Below are 19,104 nucleotides of genomic sequence, written 5' to 3' on the forward strand. Positions count from 1 at the left end.
GGTGGCCCCTTGGTCCATCTTGGCGATCAGTTGCTCAAAAGTTCCTCATCTAGTCGCTCGAACAAATCTGCGCAACTGTCGTTCACGCCTGTCATGTATGGCCGTGTTGAAACACTTGCCTCAGCGCTGGTTTTGGATACCGCTTTGAATGGTATACTTCAACGACTGAGCAACGCGAAAAATTTACAAACTTAACCATTTCGGATATGCTTCTACCCTTGTCCAGAAAGCAAATGATCATGCCGGTTTGGACGTCAGATAAATTGCTTCGCTTCGCATCCACGTTACGACGATGACTGCATTGTTCCCTGCGCCTCTAAAACGCTTTATATACCCTCCACTGCTAGTGCTGTCGCCTGTCGTCTGTGTGTGGTTGTAGCACGTTGACATCGAACTCATGTGTCTGCACCATGTCTGCACCGTATAATATATAATAAAAGCCGCGCGGAGTGGTCGCGCGGTCTTAGGTGCCATGTTACGGATTGCGCGGCCCCTCCCGCTGGAGGCTCAAGTCCTCCCTCAGCCATGGGTGTGTATGTGTTGTTTTCAGCATAAGTTAGTTTAAGTAGTGTGTAAGTCTAGGGTCCGATGACTTCAACAGTTTAGTCCCTTAGGAATTCGCATACACATATAATAAAAACAACATGCAAAGGAGTCTCAGAAAGAAAGATGAAAAATACCAAAAAATTCAAAACTGGAAACAAAATATAAACAATGCGTGTATACAGTCATGCAGAACCAAGGATAAAGACTAACACCAGTGCTAATCCCAACATTCTAAAGATACCTCATTTCAACTGATGTCTAAAGGGCGTTCAGTAATTAGCGCAAAACACACCACTGGCCTTTAAAATTGCTACACCAAGAAGAAACGCAGATGATAAACGGGTATTCATTGGACAGATTTATTATACTAAAACTGACGTGTGATTACATTTTCATGCAATTTGGGTGCATAGATCCTGAGAAATCAGTACCCAGAACAACCACCTCTGGCCCAAATAACGGCCTTGATATGCCTGGCCATTGAGTCAAACAGAGCTTGAATGGCGTGTACAGGTACAGCTGCCCATGCAGCTTCAACACGGTACCAAAGTTCATCAGGAGTAGTGACTGGCGTATTGTGACGAGCCAGTTGCTCGGCCGCCACTGACCAGACCGTTTCAATTCTGCGAGATCTGGAGAATGTGCTGGCCAGGGCAGCAATCGAACATTTTATGTACCCAGAAAGGTCCGTACAGCACCTGCAGTACATGGTCGTGCATTATCCTGCTGAAATGTAGGGTTTCGCAGGGATCGAATGAAGGGTAGAGCCATAGGTCGTACCACATCTGAAATGTAACATCCACTTTTCAAAGTCCCGCCAGTGCAAACAAGAGGTGACCGAGACGTGTAACCAATGACACCCCATAACATCACACCGGGTGATACGCCAGTATGGCGATGACGAATATACGCTTCCAAATGGCTCTGAGCACTATGTGCCTTAACTTCTGAGGTCATCAGTCCCCTATAACTTAGAACTACTTAAACCTAACTAACCTAAGGACATCGCACACATCCATGCCCGAGGCAGGATTCGAACCTGCGACCGTAGCAGCAGCGTGAGTCCAGACTGTAGCGCCTAGAACCGCTCGGCCACCTAGGCCGGCACACGCTTCCAATGTGCGTTCACCGCGATGTCGCCAAACATGGATGCGACCATCATGGTGCTGTAAACACAACCTGGATTCACCCGAAAAAATGACGTTTTGCCATTCGTGAACCCAGGTTCGTCGTTGAGTACACCATCGCAGGCGCTCCTGTCTGTGATGCAGCGTCAAAGGTAACCGCAGCCATGGTCTCCGAGCTGATAGTCCATGCTTCTGCATACGTTGTCGAACTGTTCGTGCAGATGGTTGTTATCTTGCAAACGTCCCCATCTGTCGACACAGGGATCGAGACATGGCTGCACGATCCGTTACAGCCATGCGGTAAGATTCCTGTCATCTCGACTGCTAGTGATACGAGGCCGTTGGGATCCAGCACGGCGTTCCGTATTACCCTCCTGAACCAACTAATTCCATATTCTGCTAACAGTCATTGGATCTCGACCAACGTGATCAGCAATGTCGCGATACGATAAACCGCAATCGCGATAGGTTACAATCCGACCTTTATCAAAGTCGGAAACGTAATGGTACGCATTTCTCCACCTTACACGAGGCATCACAATAACGTTTCACTAGGCAACGCCGGTAAACTGCTGTTTGTGTATAAGAAATCGGTTGGAAACTTTCCTCATGTCAGCAAGTTATATGTGTCGCCACCGGCTGCAACCTTGTGTGAATGCTCTGAAAAGTTAATCATTTGCATATCACAGCATCATCTTCCTGTCGGTTAAATTTAGCGTCTGTAGCACGTCATCTTCGTGGTGTAGCAATTTTAATGGCCAGTAGTGTATAATAAAAGCTGCGAGGAGTGACCGCGCCTTCTTTGGTGCCATGTCACGGATTGCGCGGCCCCTCCCGCCGGAGGTTTGAGTCCTCCCTCAGCCATGGGTGTGTGTGTTGTTGTTAGCCTAAGTTAGTTTAAGTGGTGTATAAGTCTAGGGACCGATGACCTCAACAGTTTAGTCCCTTAGGAATTCGCACACACACATATAATAAGAAGTCTCAGAAAGATAGATAAAAAATACCAACAAATTCAAAACTGGAAACAAAATATAAATAATGCATGTATACAGTCATGCAGAACCAAGGACAAAGACTGCTAATCCCAACATTCTAAAGAAACCTCATTTCAACCTCTTTCTAAAGGACGTTCAACTAGTAATGCAAAATAATTTTTTTCTTGTCCGATTTCAGTCGAAAAAATGGGGAATTTCTTGTGGAACATCATGCAATGTTCCCACTTCAGCTCCTGTAGTTTCGTGAAGTTTCGATAGGTGGCAGCGCTACATGTAGCATTTAAAATGACGTCTGTAACGAAGGTTCGTTCCAAGCATGGAGCTGTCATTTTCTTCTGTCAGAAATCAAGAGCAACGAAGATATTCAGGGCCGCTTGCAGAATATCTACGGAGACCTGGCAGTGAGCGAAAGCATGGTGACTTGTTCGGGAAGACGTCTGTTACCAACGCAACACGGTCGCGCAAACCTGTCCGTTCTCCTCACATTCCGGGCGCCGCATAAAGCTGCGACTCCTGTAGTGTTGGTACATGCTGTGACGGTACAAACATCCGTTACTAGATGAATAGGTCTAGTATGCAAGGATTGCTTTGTGGAGAGCGAGCGCGCGACATGGTGCGCCATTCACGGAAGCTCGTGGCGCGCCCGCGCGAGATTTGCAACGGTCGGTGGGATGCGTCTGCCGCCAGGCGTCACGTGACCCGCAGCTTGGTGTATTGTTTGGTTTTTCGCGCATTACGCGAAAACTATGTAACTTACGGCGAAGAGAGATGTGGCAGCGGAATTTGGCCAGCAATATGCACCTTCTGAAACATCGATCTTTATTTTAAGTCATGAGACGCCAAAGTTATACTAACTTGAAAATCGGTTAATATCACGAATACTGAAAGATTAATAAAAGTAGTAAATAAGAACTTACAGGGATGAGCGAGCGCTCATTAAAAGCGTCTCGTCATAGCGGATCGAGTTCTGCAGTCATATCTTAAAGATTCATAAATAAGTAAGCTCGTAAAGAGCAATAAACAAAGTTTGATGGCAAATTGCTTATAAAATTCAATAGAAAATTCATGACGTAAAGAACGGCACTATATAATGTTTTGGGTGGCATCACACTTATTTTAAACTAGTTAAGTAATACTATACACTTAACTTGCAACAGATTTCACTGTTTGCAAACTACTATTAAAATTTCTCGCCCATAATTAATTAATTAATTATTATATGGGATGCGCCAAATAATGTATACACACTTTGAACCGTAATAGAAATTTATTACCAGTTCTACAAAGTTAAATATCAGTGAGAAAGTAATGTTATGTTTCTTCAACAGATTGCAGCAGTTGGAAGGAAGTAACTGCAACATGGCACCAAGCAGCAAGCAGCAATCGGTATTGTAATTGTCAACTGTCGAAGCTGCGTTGGTAAAGTACCGGAACTTCAAGCGCTGATAGAAAGCACCGAAGCTGAAATCGTTATAGGTACAGAAAGCTGGCTTAAGCCAGAGATAAATTCTGCCGAAATTTTTACAAAGGTACAGACGGTGTTTAGAAAGGATAGATTGCATGCAACCGGTGGTGGAGTGTTCGTCGCTGTTAGTAGTAGTTTATCCTGTAGTGAAGTAGAAGTGGATAGTTCCTGTGAATTATTATGGGTGGAGGTTACACTAAACAACCGAACTAGGTTAATAATTGGCTCCTTTTACCGACCTCCCGACTCAGCAGCATTAGTGGCAGAACAACTGAGAGAAAATTTGGAATACATTTCACATAAATTTTCTCAGCATGTTATAGTCTTAGGTGGAGATTTCAATTTACCAGATATAGACTGGGACACTCAGATGTTTAGGACGGGTGGTAGGGACAGAGCATCGAGTGACATTATACTGAGTGCACTATCCGAAAATTACCTCGAGCAATTAAACAGAGAACCGACTCGTGGAGATAACATCTTGGACCTACTGATAACAAACAGACCCGAACTTTTCGACTCTGTATGTACAGAACAGGGAATCAGTGATCATAAGGCCGTTGCAGATCCCTGAATATGGAAGTTAATAGGAATATAAAAAAAGGGAGGAAGGTTTATCTGTTTAGCAAGAGTAATAGAAGGCAGATTTCAGACTACCTAACAGATCAAAACGAAAATTTCTGTTCCGACACTGACAATGTTGAGTGTTTATGGAAAAAGTTCAAGGCAATCGTAAAATGCGTTTTAGACAGGTACGTGCCGAGTAAAACTGTGAGGGACGGGAAAAACCCACCGTGGTACAACAACAAAGTTAGGAAACTACTGCGAAAGCAAAGAGAGCTTCACTGCAAGTTTAAACGCAGCCAAAACCTCTCAGACAAACAGAAGCTAAACGATGTCAAAGTTAGCGTAAGGAGGGCTATGCGTGAAGCGTTCATTGATTCGAAAGTAAAATTCTATGTACCGACTTGACAGAAAATCCTAGGAAGTTCTGGTCTTACGTTAAATCAGTAAGTGGCTCGAAACAGCATATCCAGACACTACGGGATGATGATGGCATTGAAACAGAGGATGACACGCGTAAAGCTGAAATACTAAACACCTTTTTCCAAAGCTGTTTCACAGAGGAAGACCGCACTGCAGTTCCTTCTCTAAATCCTCGCACAAACGAAAAAATGGCTGACATCGAAATAAGTGTCCAAGGAATAGAAAAGCAACTGGAATCACTCAATAGAGGAAAGTCCACTGGACCTGACGGGATACCAATTCGATTCTACACAGAGTACGCGAAAGAACTTGCCCCCCTTCTAACAGCCATGTACCGCAAGTCTCTAGAGGAACGGAGGGTTCCAAATGATTGGAAAAGAGCACAGATAGTCCCAGTCTTCAAGAAGGGTCGTCGAGCAGATGCGCAAAACTATAGACCTATATCTCTTACGTCGATCTCTTGTAGAATTTTAGAACATGTTTTTTGCTCGCGTATCATGTCATTTCTGGAAACCCAGAATCTACTATGTAGGAATCAACATGGATTTCGGAAACAGCGATCGTGTGAGACCCAACTCGCCTTATTTGTTCATGAGACCCAGAAAATATTAGATACAGGCTCCCAGGTAGATGCTATTTTTCTTGACTTCCGGAAGGCGTTCGATACAGTTACGCACTGTCGCCTGATAAACAAAGTAAGAGCCTACGGAATATCAGATCAGCTGTGTGGCTGGATTGAAGAGTTTTTAGCAAACAGAACACAGCATGTTGTTATCAATGGAGAGACGTCTACAGACGTTAAAGTAACCTCTGGCGTGCCACAGGGGAGTGTTATGGGACCATTGCTTTTCACAATATATATAAATGACTTAGTAGATAGTGTCGGAAGTTCCATGCGGCTTTTCGCGGATGATGCTGTAGTATACAGAGAAGTTGCTGCATTAGAAAATTGTAGCGAAATACAGGAAGATCTGCAGCGGATAGGCACTTGGTGCAGGGAGTGGCAACTGACCCTTAACATAGACAAATGTAATGTATTGCGAATACATAGAAAGAAGGATCCTTTATTGTATGATTATATGATAGCGGAACAAACACTGGTAGCAGTTACTTCTGTAAAATATCTGGGAGTATGCGTACGGAACGATTTGAAGTGGAATGATCATATAAAATTAATTGTTGGTAAGGCGGGTACCAGGTTGAGATTCATTGGGAGAGTGCTTAGAAAATGTAGTCCATCAACAAAGGAGGTGGCTTACAAAACACTCGTTCGACCTATACTTGAGTATTGCTCATCAGTGTGGGATCCGTACCAGGTCGGGTTGACGGAGGAGATAGAAAAGATCCAAAGAAGAGCGGCGCGTTTCGTCACCGGGTTATTTGGTAACCGTGATAGCGTTACGGAGATGTTTAATAAACTCAAGTGGCAGACTCTGCAAGAGAGGCGCTCTGCATCGCGGTGTAGCTTGCTGTCCAGGTTTCGAGAGGGTGCGTTTCTGGATGAGGTATCGAATATATTGCTTCCCCCTACTTATACCTCCCGAGGAGATCACGAATGTAAAATTAGAGAGATTAGAGCGCGCACGGAGGCTTTCAGACAGTCGTTCTTCCCGCGAACCATACGCGACTGGAACAGGAAAGGGAGGTAATGACAGTGGCACGTAAAGCGCCCTCCGCCACACACCGTTGGGTGGCTTGCGGAGTATCAATGTAGATGTAGATGGCAGATGTGCGTTTGAGCTATGAAGCGCGTAAGCAGATAAGTAAGTGGTACTGGAAGTTTGAGAATAAAGCTGCGGTTCGAAGACAGTGGAGAAGTGACTATGGTACAGAACCACCTTCAAGGTTAACAATTACATGTCTACGAGACAAATTCGAAATTCGTGGAACAGTGTGTGATGTGCATAAAGGTTGATCAGGGCGACCTCATAGAGCTACAATTGATGATTCCACAACTGCAGTCTTGGAACTGTTTCAGCGTTCGCCTCAAAAATCTTCAAGGCAAGCGGCATGTTAGAGTAATGTAAGTGCTAGTAGTGTGCTACGCATTCTGAAGAAAGGCAAGTTTCATGTGTACATTCCAAATCTGGTGCAACAGCTAACTGACGACGATCCAGATCGAAGGTTAGAATTTTGTGAGTGGGTTCAGGAGACGGTGAGATGCGAACCGGGATTTATGGGTAGCATAATTTGGTCGGATGAAGCCCAATTCAAACTCAATGGAACTGTCAATAGGCACAATTGTGTGTACTGGGCTGAAGATAATCCTCACATTACAGTTGAAAAGGGTGTGAATTTGCCTGGTGTAAATGTGTTGTGTGGTTTGTCTGCAACGAGACTCATTGGGCCTTTCCGCTTTGAAGGAACTGTTGCTGGAGAAACGTACCTAACAATGCTTGTTGACTCCATATTCCCTGCCATTCATGCATTATACGGTAATGATGAGTTTTATTTCCAACAAGATGGCGCACCGCCGCACTATCATAGGGACATACGAGCATACCTGGATCACAATGTGCCAGGCTAGTGGATAGGACACAGGGGAACAATCGAGTTTCCTGCACGCTCTCCAGACCTCACGCCGCTGGATTTCTTCTTATGGGGCACAGTAAAAGATGAGGTGTACAAACGTAAACCACGTAACCTTGACACATTTTGGAATGAGATTCAGGTGGTGTGCGCAGAAATCTCATTGGACACTTTGGTACGATTTACGGAAACAGTGGTGACTCGTACTGAGAAATGTATTGATGCTGAAGGCCACCAGTTTGAACATTAATCACATTTCCAAAGTACATTTACTTTTCCAATGGGACTTTAAGCTTCCCATTTCCAGAAATTTAACATTCTAGAACGGGAAATAAATTTTCTATGACGCTTCAAAGTGTATATACATTTTTTGACGCACCCTGTAATAATTAAACTGTGTCGTGAAAAATGATTTTGCTATAATAATCGCCTAATTTTTGTTTCCTAGCATAAACTCTACTAATGTCTGAGAATATTAATTCAAAGACTTTAGCTAATGCACGGGTGTGGAACAGTGTACTAATGTACCAAGTGTGGAAATCATCCCCTGAGACTTACGAGAGAACCAAATTTTGCACGAACATTTTTTAACGAACATCATTTTTTAACGAACATTTGTATATGCACATTGGTGTGAACGCTTCAACCGCACTTATTTTCCGCCCCGTCGCAATGCGGACACTCTCAATCGCGGTGATAGACGGATCATAATCTAACACTTCACTGCACAAGTGGACGTCTCTTTTGTTAGTGCTGACACACTGGTCCATCACTTGCGGTACTCAAAACTCTGGGCCCACTGGATTCCTCACCGCCTAACAGAAGACCATAAAGAGCAACGAAGGACCTCCTGTGCTGAATTGCTTGCGCGTTGTGGGTTGATCGTGACATTTTTGTCGAACATCGCCACAGGCGATGAAACATGGGTTAATTACTTCGAACCATAAAGAAAACGGCAATCCATGGGGTGGCGCCACATCACCTCCGAAGAAGAAGTTCAAAGGCGCACCCTCAACCGATAAAATGATAGTGACACTCTTCTGTGTCTCTGAAGGGGTTATTCTCTTTGATGTTCTCCCTCGCGTTGTAACGATCAACTCTGAAGTATCCTGCGCTACCCTCAGGAAACTGAATAAAAGTCTTCAGCGTGTTCGTCGCCCCAAGAAATGCAAGCGAACTTCCCCCTCTGCGTGACAACACAAGGCCTCGCACACGTCCGCGCACCCGAGGGCAGCTCACAAGATTTTATGAGGCTGTTCATCTTCGTCCATCCTACAGTACGAGGAAGACGGGAAAGTTACTGATGCGGCAAGTCGCTGGCTACAACGTCGACCAGTGGAATGGTACCATTCTGGCATACAGGTCCTCCCAGTAAGGTGGCGTAAGGCCGTCGCAGTGAATGGATATTACGTTGAAAAATGGTGTTTGTAACAAACAGAGTGGGGAGTAATTGGAATCCTGAATAAAATTAGCCTCCTTTCAACAAAAAAAAAGTGTGTTACATTACCTGCTGAATTCCCCTCGTATAACGAACTTGGTGGTATGAGTCCACTCAACAGCATGTATCCACTCTCTGGGGTGGATACATTTACTGATTCGGCTGCGAATGGTGTCATGAGCTACTGAGGCACGCTGGTCCACAACTGTTGTAACGAGTTTTGGTGCCCTGGATACTGCCACTAGGGCAGCGTTAACGTCCTAGCTGCCCCCACACATGTTCTGTCGGGGGGCAGATCTGGGGCTCTTGCTGGTCATGGGACTACCTCATAATGAGGACAGTTTATGGAGATGTGCACTGTGTGTGATAGAGCACTTATGAAAAATGGCACTACGATAATTTCGCATGAGAGGTACCACATGCAGGAGGTACGATATTCGTCACATACCATTGTGCCGCCAGGATTCCGTCAGTCACTACCATCGTGACCTCAAGTTACACCCGACAGCTCCCCATACCAGGAGTCTGGGATTAGCAGTGTTGTGCCTTTTCAAAATATCTGATTAATGGGACGTCTCCCCATATCGCCAGCATACTTGGCAACGATGGTCATCTGGAGTAGTGCAGAACGGCGATTCACCGCTGAGCAGAGGGCGATGACATTCATTAGCGGTCCACACTTCTCACTCAAGCCACCAGTCCAAACACAACCGTTTGTATTATAGTGTTAACATCAGCTTACACTTGAAGCGGTCACTCGGTAGCCCGGCTGCTGCTACAGTTCGAGCAGTGATGTGGAATGTCATAAATTATTTCAGAGCGTACATAATTTGTACATTGAGGGCAGGTGCAGGTGAGAATAGGTTACGATGTGCTTGGTGCGCGATACGGCGAACTTCCTTTGTGATGGACGGACGAGTTGGATTGGGACCTTGGCGATGAGTATGCTTCCCTCCAAACTCTCATGCAGTCCAACCATTGGCTTCAGTCATATCCGAATGGGCCAAAACGTGAACGCCAAATGGAGACCCACAGTGAATTACCTTTCATCCTTTGTCATGTGCTGAAAACAGTGTCTCCGAATGGGCCAAAACGTGGACGCCAAATGGAGACCCACAGTGAATTACCTTTCATGCTTTGTCAGGTGCTGAAATCATTGTCTGACATGAGTACGCTGCACCTGCAAGTCTTTTACATTGGTCACGTCCCTTATATACGCCTCCAGATCTGCTAAAAAACACAAACAGTATTAATGAACTCTAGTAGCTGATCTACTTTTCACAGACAATAGGGTGCAGTCCTAAAACACAGCGTCCAGCGCAGCACCACGACACAGCATCTAGAAGGCGCTGACCTAGTGCCAATGGAAAGAGCGGGCGGCACCACTCCTCTAGGACGACAGAGTTCAGCGCCCGGGCAGCGATGACTTAACCAGCCGCCCATCGCTGGTCGGCGCATACGACTGCAGTCTTCGAGAGCATCAGTACTGAATAATAAGAAGACTTGAAAGTCTCTTCGGGTTTGCTGCCGGATCCTAAAATCAACTTGACTGGCTATTTCGGCGATCTAGCTGGTCGCCATCTTCAGGAAAATGCTGCTTCTGCTGATGAGTCCCGCTGAGAACTGTTCTCAGCGGGACTCGTCAGCAGAAGCAGCATTTTCCTGAAGATGGCGACCAGCTGGATCGCCGAAATATCGAGTCAAGTTGATTTTGGGATCCGGCAGCAAACCCGAAGAGACTTTCAAGACATATTACGCCGGGAAAGCCTACGTAATCACAATAAGAAGACTTTACTTACGCTGCGTCTGCCAGTAATAATAAAGAGTAAATGTAATTGAACTGGAGGCGAAGGAGCCAAGTTAAGTTACGTTTTTTTTTTTTTTAAAAAAATTTAGAAATAAAGTGTTCAATTAATCTTCGAGTATTATATACATGTCATTTTGGATTCTTGCCACCGGCCAATGCACGTTCTCTTCTTCCTCGTTTGTGTTTATGGTGACTCCCACAGTAGCCGACTCAACAAATAGTAATTGTTAATCACTTAAATTCCTGCCAATGAGGTGAGTATGTACGAAGTTACGTTATACCCGACCATGTCTCTTCTGTAAGGCAGAGTAGAACTGACGAGAATATTATTTTATATACTCCTTCCTCTTTAGGAAGGAAAAACGTTTTAAGTTTCTCGCATAGTACCAAAAGTATAAAAAGAAGAATCACTTTAATTTTATCAATATTGTTACATTTAATTTACTTCACTAAGAAATACTCCTTTTACTGGTTGAAAACGGTCTTGGTCGCAATTTTAATTTTAATTTTTATTTTTAAACGACGCGCTTCGCCTTATTTAGACATCTTCAGGTTATCTTTTCTAGATGGACGCGAGAGGCACCAAGATCTGCATTACGTGTTCCCGTTCACAGGAACGAGAAACAGTAAGGTGGGGGCTCAGCAGTGGAAATGCGTCGTTGAAAAATAAAAGGAACTAAAATTGCAACCAAGACTGTTTTTAAACAATACTGTAAAGCACTGGTTTGCTGTATGCCACATATGGATTGGAAGAATTTCTAAATACTCCTTTTCTTTATTGATCCCGTTTCTAAACGGAAACAGATAACTGGAACGGAAATTACTAACCCTAAAACCTGGTATTTTTTTCTTGATTTGCTTTTTGTCCTTGAAAATAAATTGTAAAATGGGTATTTCAGTCAGAGAGTGCTTGTCCGTAGATGATTAAGTTTCTCGACACGAGTTTCAAATAAGTGCGCACTTCGTCACAGGGTTATTTGGTAACCGTGATAGCGTTACGGAGATGTTTAGCAAACTCAAGTGGCAGACTCTGCAAGAGAGGCGCTCTGCATCGCGGTGTAGCTTGCTCGCCAGGTTTCGAAAAGGTGCGTTTCTGGATGAGGTATCGAATATATTGCTGCCCCCTACTTATACCTCCCGAGGAGATCACGAATCTAAAACTAGAGAGATTCGAGCGCGCACGGAGGCTTTCAGACAGTGGTTCTTCCCGCGAACCATACGCGACTGGATCAGAAAAGGAAGGTAATGACAGTGGCACGTAAAGTGCCCTCCGCCACACACCGTTGGGTGGCTTGCGGAGTATAAATGTAGATGTAGATGCAGATGCTGTACAGCGAAGTTTTGTTTCACTTACGTTTACACCATCTTCCCATTGTCTTTCCAATAAAATGATTCATCCCGTCATAATGAGTGAAATATTGTGCTGAAGAAGATGGTAATATGTTAGTAATACCAACTGCAGAACTTTGATGTTAAGCATTCCAGGGAAAATTAGTTATCGAGGAGATGTGTGTTGTGAAATGACAAAATGTTTGTTATTCTATACCATGTCTGAGCGCGTGGGTTACGCGCGAGGCTGCCTGCGGGCACGTGTGTGGTGCGGGTATGATACGCGTGCAGCGCGCATTCTCTTACTCGCGAACAGGGGCCAAGATTGTCGACGATACACCATTGACAGCTGACCCTATAAGTCAAGTTAATATTCTCTGCATTGTCGTAATTATTACAGTGTGACAAGGCGATGAAACGTTACCACACAGAATAACATGTGCGTGGAATTTTCTCGAGTGTTGCCTTGAAGAACAATCTTCTGGTATACGAAAATCTCATCGAATGAAAAAAATAATAATACTTACCTTACAAAATTTTGTCATGAAACTCATGAAATGAGTTTACGCGAGGACACGCGCTTTTATGGGCCATCTCGTTTCCTAAGATTTTGCATGTTTTTATGACAGTTGAAAAACCGTTCTAAAATAAGCCGCGACACAATTAGCGTGCTTCGCAAAAATATGGTATATTGCCTTAATCGCACCCCAGCTATGCCAGGAAGGATTTATACTGCCGATGTCCCAACCCATGTGACCTCTGTCTATTAACTGTTTTTACAACAACCTCCGTAACGCCACGTATTTGGCACATTGTTGTAGCAGATTAGTGCAGTGCAAGATGCAGTTTATCACTGGTATTTCCTATTTGATGCTATCTTGTTTCACTTGCTCCTTATGAAAGCAACAACACCAGACTTTGCGCGGCCGGCTTGCCGAACAGTCTAACGTGCCGCTTAACGAGCGGGAAGGCGTGCCGCTCCTCGGCACGAATCCGCCCGGAGGATTAGTGTCGAGGCCCGGTGTGCCGGCCAGCCTGTGGATGGTTTTTAAGGCGGTTTTCCATCTACCTCGGCGAATACGAGCTGTATCCACTTACGCGTACACCATAATTACTCTACCACGCAAACATTTGGGCCACTGGGGGCCAACCCATGGGTTCGGTGTGGGGTTGCGGTGAGGTGGGTGGACTGCTGTGGCCTGTTGTGGGAGGTTGTGAACCATTGAGAGCTACGGCGGGACGAAGCTTTTCCGTAGTTTCCAGGTGCCCAGTTTAATACACACACACGCACACACACACACACACACACACACACACACACACACCAGACCTTTGACCAATCATTACAGGAGCTCTTCCAGTTCCAGCCAACGAATGTTTTTCCAACAAGGCTCATGTTTGTCTATAAAGTTTCCTGTGCTGGAAAATATGTAGTCGCCTTAGTTGTATCGTGCATTCACACTACATCAAGCAATTCCTTCATCAACTTAAATTCAGCGTCAATAACTCTCACAAATACCGCAAGCTGAGCTGCATCCGTAACAACTGTGCTTTCATCCAAAACCTAACCTTTCAGTTGAATTTTTCCACTTCGTTGGCCATTTTTTTTCCAAGCTGTTCTCCGTGAAAGAAGAACTGTTCTAAAAGCCGAAAGAGTCACTACACACAAGGTTGTTGTGGCAGAAACAAAATGTTCTTTAGCTGCTACGGTCGCAGGTTCGAATCCTGCCTCGGGCATGGCTGTGTGTGATGTCCTTAGGTTGTTGTTGTTGTGGTCTTCAGTCCTGAGACTGGTTTGATGCAGCTCTCTATGCTACTCTATCCTGTGCAACCTTCTTCATCTCCCAGTACCTACTGCAGCCCTTTTCTTTGGTCATCAGTCTACTGACTGGTTTGATGCGGCCCGCCACGAATTCCTTTCCTGTGCTAACCTCTTCATCTCAGAGTAGCACTTGCAACCTACGTCCTCAATTATTTGCTTCACGTATTCCAATCTCTGTCTTCCTCTACAGTTTTTGCCCTCTACAGCTCCCTCTAGTACCATGGAAGTCTTTCCCTCCTGTCTTAGCAGATGTTCTATCAACCTGTCCCATCTCCTTATCAGTGTTTTCCACATATTCCTTTCCTCTCCAATTCTGCGTAGAACCTCCTCATTAATTACCTTATCAGTCCACCTAATTTTCAACATTCGTCTATGGCACCACATCTCAAATGCTTCGATTCTCTTCTGTTCTGGTTTTCCCACAGTCCATGTTTCACTACCATACAATGCTGTACTCCAGACGTACATCCTCAGAAATTTCTTCCTCAAATTAAGGCCGGTATTTGATATTAGTAGACTTCTCTTGGCCAGAAATGCCTTTTTTGCCATAGTGAGTCTGCTTTTGATGTCCTCCTTGCTCCGTCCGTCATTGGTTATTTTACTGCCTAGGTAGCAGAATTCCTTATCTTCATTGACTTCGTGACCATCAATCCTGATGTTAAGTTTCTCGCTGTTCTCATTTCTACTACTTCTCATTAGCTTAATCTTTCTCCGATTTACTCTCAAACCATACTGTGTACTCATTAGACTGTTCATTCCGTTCAGCAGATCATTTAATTCTTCTTCACTTTCACTCAGAATAGCAATGTCATCAGCGAATCGTATAATTGATATCCTTTCACCTTGTATTTTAATTCCACTCCTGAACCTTTCTTTTATTTCCATCATTGCTTACTCGATGTACAGATTGAAGAGTAGGGGCGAAAGGCTACAGCCTCGTCTTACACCCTTCTTAATACGAGCACTTCGTTCTTGATCGTCCACTCTTTATTATTCCCTCTTGGTTGTTGTACATATTGTATATGACCCGTCTCTCCCTATAACTTACCCCTACTTTTTTCAGAATCTCGAACAGCTTGCACCATTTTATATTGTCGAACGCTTTTTCCAGGTCGATAAATCCTATGAAAGTGTCTTGATTTTCCTTTAGCCTTGCTCCCATTATTAGCCGTAACGTCAGAATTGCCTCTCTCGTCCCTTTACTTTTCCTAAAGCCAAACTGATCGTCACCTAGCGCATTCTCAATTTTCTTTTCCATTCTTCTGTATATTATTCTTGTAAGCAGCTTCGATGCATGAGCTGTTAAGCTGCCTGTGCGATAATTCTCGCACTTGTCAGCTCTTGCCGTCTTCGGAATTGTGTGGATGATGCTTTTCCGAAAGTCAGATGGTATATCGCCAGACTCATATATTCTACACACCAACGTGAATAGTCGTTTTGTTGCCACTTCCCCCAATGATTTTAGAAATTCTGATGGAATTTTATCTATCCCTTCTGCCTTATTTGACCGTAAGTCCTCCAAAGCTCTTTTAAATTCCGATTCTAATACTGAATCCCCTATCTCTCCTAAATCGACTCCTGTTTCTTCTTCTGTTACATCGGACAAATCTTTACCCTCACAGAGGCTTTCAATGTATTCTTTCCACCTATCTGCTCTCTACTGTGCATTTAACAGTGGAATTCCCGTTGCACTCTTAATGTTACCACCGTTGCTTTTAATGTCACCAAAGGTTGTTTTGACTTTCCTGTATGCTGAGTCTGTCCTTCCGACAATCATATCTTTTTCGATGTCTTCACGTTTTTCCTGCAGCCATTTCGTCTTAGCTTCCCTGCACTTCCCATTTATTTCATTCCTGAGCGACTTGTATTTCTGTATTCCTGATTTTCCCGGAACATGTTTGTACTTCCTCCTTTCATCAATCAACTGAAGTATTTCTTCTGTTACCCATGGTTTCTTCGCAGCTACCTTCTTTGTACCTATGTCTCCCTTCCAAACTTCTGTGATGGCCCTTTTTAGAGATGTCCATTCCTCTTCAACTGTACTGCCTACTGCGCTATTCCTTATTGCTGTATCCATAGCATTAGAGAACTTCAAACGTATCTCGTCATTCCTTTGTACTTCCGTATCCCACTTCTTTGCGTATTGATTCTTCCTGACTAATGTCTTGAACTTCAGCCTACTCTTCATCACTACTATATTGTGATCTGAGTCTATATCTGCTCCTGGGTACGCCTTACAGCCCAGTATCTGATTTCGGGATCTCTGTCTGACCATGATGTAATCTAATTGAAATCTTTCCGTATCACCCGGCATTTTTCAAGTATACCTCCTCCTCTTGTGATTCTTGAACAGGGTATTCGCTATTACTAGCTGAAACTTGTTACAGAACTCAATTAGTCTTTTTCCTCTTTCATTCCTTGTCCCAAGTCCATATTCTCCTGTAACCTTTTCTTCTACTCCTTCCCCTACAACTGCATTCAAGTCGCCCATGACTATTAGATTCTCGTCCCCCTTTACATACTGCATTACCCTTTCAATATCCTCATACACTTTCTCTATCTGTTCATCTTCAGCTTGCGACGTCGCCATGTATACCTCAACTATCGTTGTCGGTGTTGGTCTGCTGTCGATTCTGATTAGAACAACCCGGTCACTGAACTGTTCACAGTAACACAATCTCTGTCCTACCTTCCCATTCATAACGAATCCTACGCCGTTATTCCATTTTCTGCTGCTGTTGATATTACCCGATACTCATCTGACCAGAAATCTTTGTCTTCCTTCCACTTCACTTCACTGACCCCTACTATATCTAGATTGAGCCTTTGCATTTCCCTTTGCAGATTTTCTAGTCTCCCTACCACGTTCAAGCTTCTGATATTCCACGCCCCGACTCGTAGAACGTTATCCTTTCGTTGATTATTCAATCTTTTTCACATGGTAACCTCCCCCTTGGCAGTCCCCTCCCGGAGATCCGAATGAGGGGCTATTCCGGAATCTTTTGCCAATGGAGAGATCATCTTGACACTTCTTCATTTACAGGCCACATGTCCTGTGGATACACGTTACGTGTCTTTAATGCAGTGCTCATGTCGTTGATCATTGCTGATTCTTCCGCCTTTAGGGGCAATTTCCCACCCCTAGGACAAGAGAGTGCCCTGAACCTCTATCCCCTCCTCCGCCCTCTTTGACAAGGCCGTTGGCAAATGAGGCTGACTTCTTATGCCGGAAGTCTTCGGCTGATTATTTATCAAAGTTTAGGCAGTGGCGGGTATCGAACCCGGGACCGAAGACGTTTTGATTATGAATCAAAGACGCTTCCCCTAGACCACGGGTACAACTGCAGCCTACACCCTTCTGAATCTGCTTAGTGTATTCATCTCTTGGTCTCCCTCTACGATTTTTACCCTACACGCTGCCTTCCGATACTAAACTGGAGATCCCTCGATGTTTTAGAACATGTCCTACCAACCGATCCCTTCTTCTAGTCAAATTGTGCCACAAGCTCCTCTTCTCCCCAATTCTATTCAATACCTCCTCATTAGTTATATGATCTACCCATCTAATCTTCAGCATTTTTCTGTAGCACCACATTTCGAAAGCTTCTATTCTCTTCTTGTCTAAACGTTTCACTTCCATACATGGCTACACTCCAAAAAAATATTTTCAGAAACGACTTCCTGACATTTAAATCTATACTCGATGTTAACAAATTTCTCTTCTTCAGAAACGCTTTCCTTGCCATTGCCAGTCTACATTTTATATCCTCTCTACTTCGACCATCATCTGTTATTTTGCTCCCCAAATAGCAAAACTCCTTTACTACTTTAAGTATCTCATTTCCTAATCTAATTCCCTCAGCATCACCCGACTTAATTCGACTACATTCCATTATCCTCGTTTTGCTTTTGTTGATGTTTATCTTATACCCTCCTTTCAAGACACTGTCCATTCCGTTCAACTGCTCTTCCAAGTCCTTTGCTGTCTCTGACAGAATTACAATGCCATCGGCGAACCTCAAACTTTTTATATCTTCTCCATGGATTTTAATACCTACTCCGAACTTTTCTTTTGTTTCCTTTATTGCTTGCTCAATATACAGATTGAATAACATCGGGGATAGGCTACAACCCTGTCTCACTCCCTTCCCAACCACTGCTTCCCTTTGATACCCCTCGACTCTTGTAACTGACATCTGCTTTCTGTACAAATTGTAAATAGCTTTTCGCTCCCTGTATTTTACCCCTGCCACCTTCAGAATTTGAAAGAAAGGATTCCAATCAACTTTCTCAAAAGCTTTCTCTAAGTCTACACATGCTAGAAACGTAGGTTTGCATTTCCTTAATCTTTCTTCTAAGATAAGTCGTAGGGTCAGTATTGGCTCGCGTGTTCCAACATTTCTACGGAATCCAAACTGATCTTCCCCGAGGTCGGCTTCTATCAGTTTTTCCATTCGTCTGTAAAGAATTCGTGTTAGTATTTTGCAGCTGTGACTTATTAAACTGATAGTTCGGTAATTTTCACATCTGTCAACACCTGCTTTCCTTGGGATTGGAATTATTATTTTCCTCTTGAAGGCTGAGGGTATTTCGCCTGTCTCATACATCTTGCTCATCAGATGGTACAGTTTTGTCAGGACTGGCTCTCCCAAGGTTCGCAGTAGTCCTAATGGAATGTTGTCTACTCTGGGGGCCTTGTTTCGACCCAAGTCTTTCAGTGCTCTGTCAAACTCTTCACGCAGTATCAAATGGCTCTGAGCTCTATGCGACTTAACTTCTGCGGTCATCAGTCGCCTAGAACGTAGAACTAAGTAAACCTAACTAACCTAAGGACATCACACACACCCATGCCCGAGGCAGGATTCGAACCTGCGACCGTAGTGGTCACGCGGTTCCAGACTGAAGCGCCTTTAAGCCCAAGGCCACACCGGCCGGTCTTCACGCAGTATCAATCTCCCATTTCATCTTCGTCTACATCCTCTTCCATTTCCATAATATTGTCCTCAAGTACATCGCCCTTGTATAGACTCTCTATATACTCCTTCCACCTTTCTGTTTT

The sequence above is a fragment of the Schistocerca americana genome, chromosome 6 (assembly GCF_021461395.2).
Source record: "Schistocerca americana isolate TAMUIC-IGC-003095 chromosome 6, iqSchAmer2.1, whole genome shotgun sequence".
In the NCBI taxonomy this organism is placed as follows: Eukaryota; Metazoa; Arthropoda; class Insecta; order Orthoptera; family Acrididae; genus Schistocerca; species Schistocerca americana.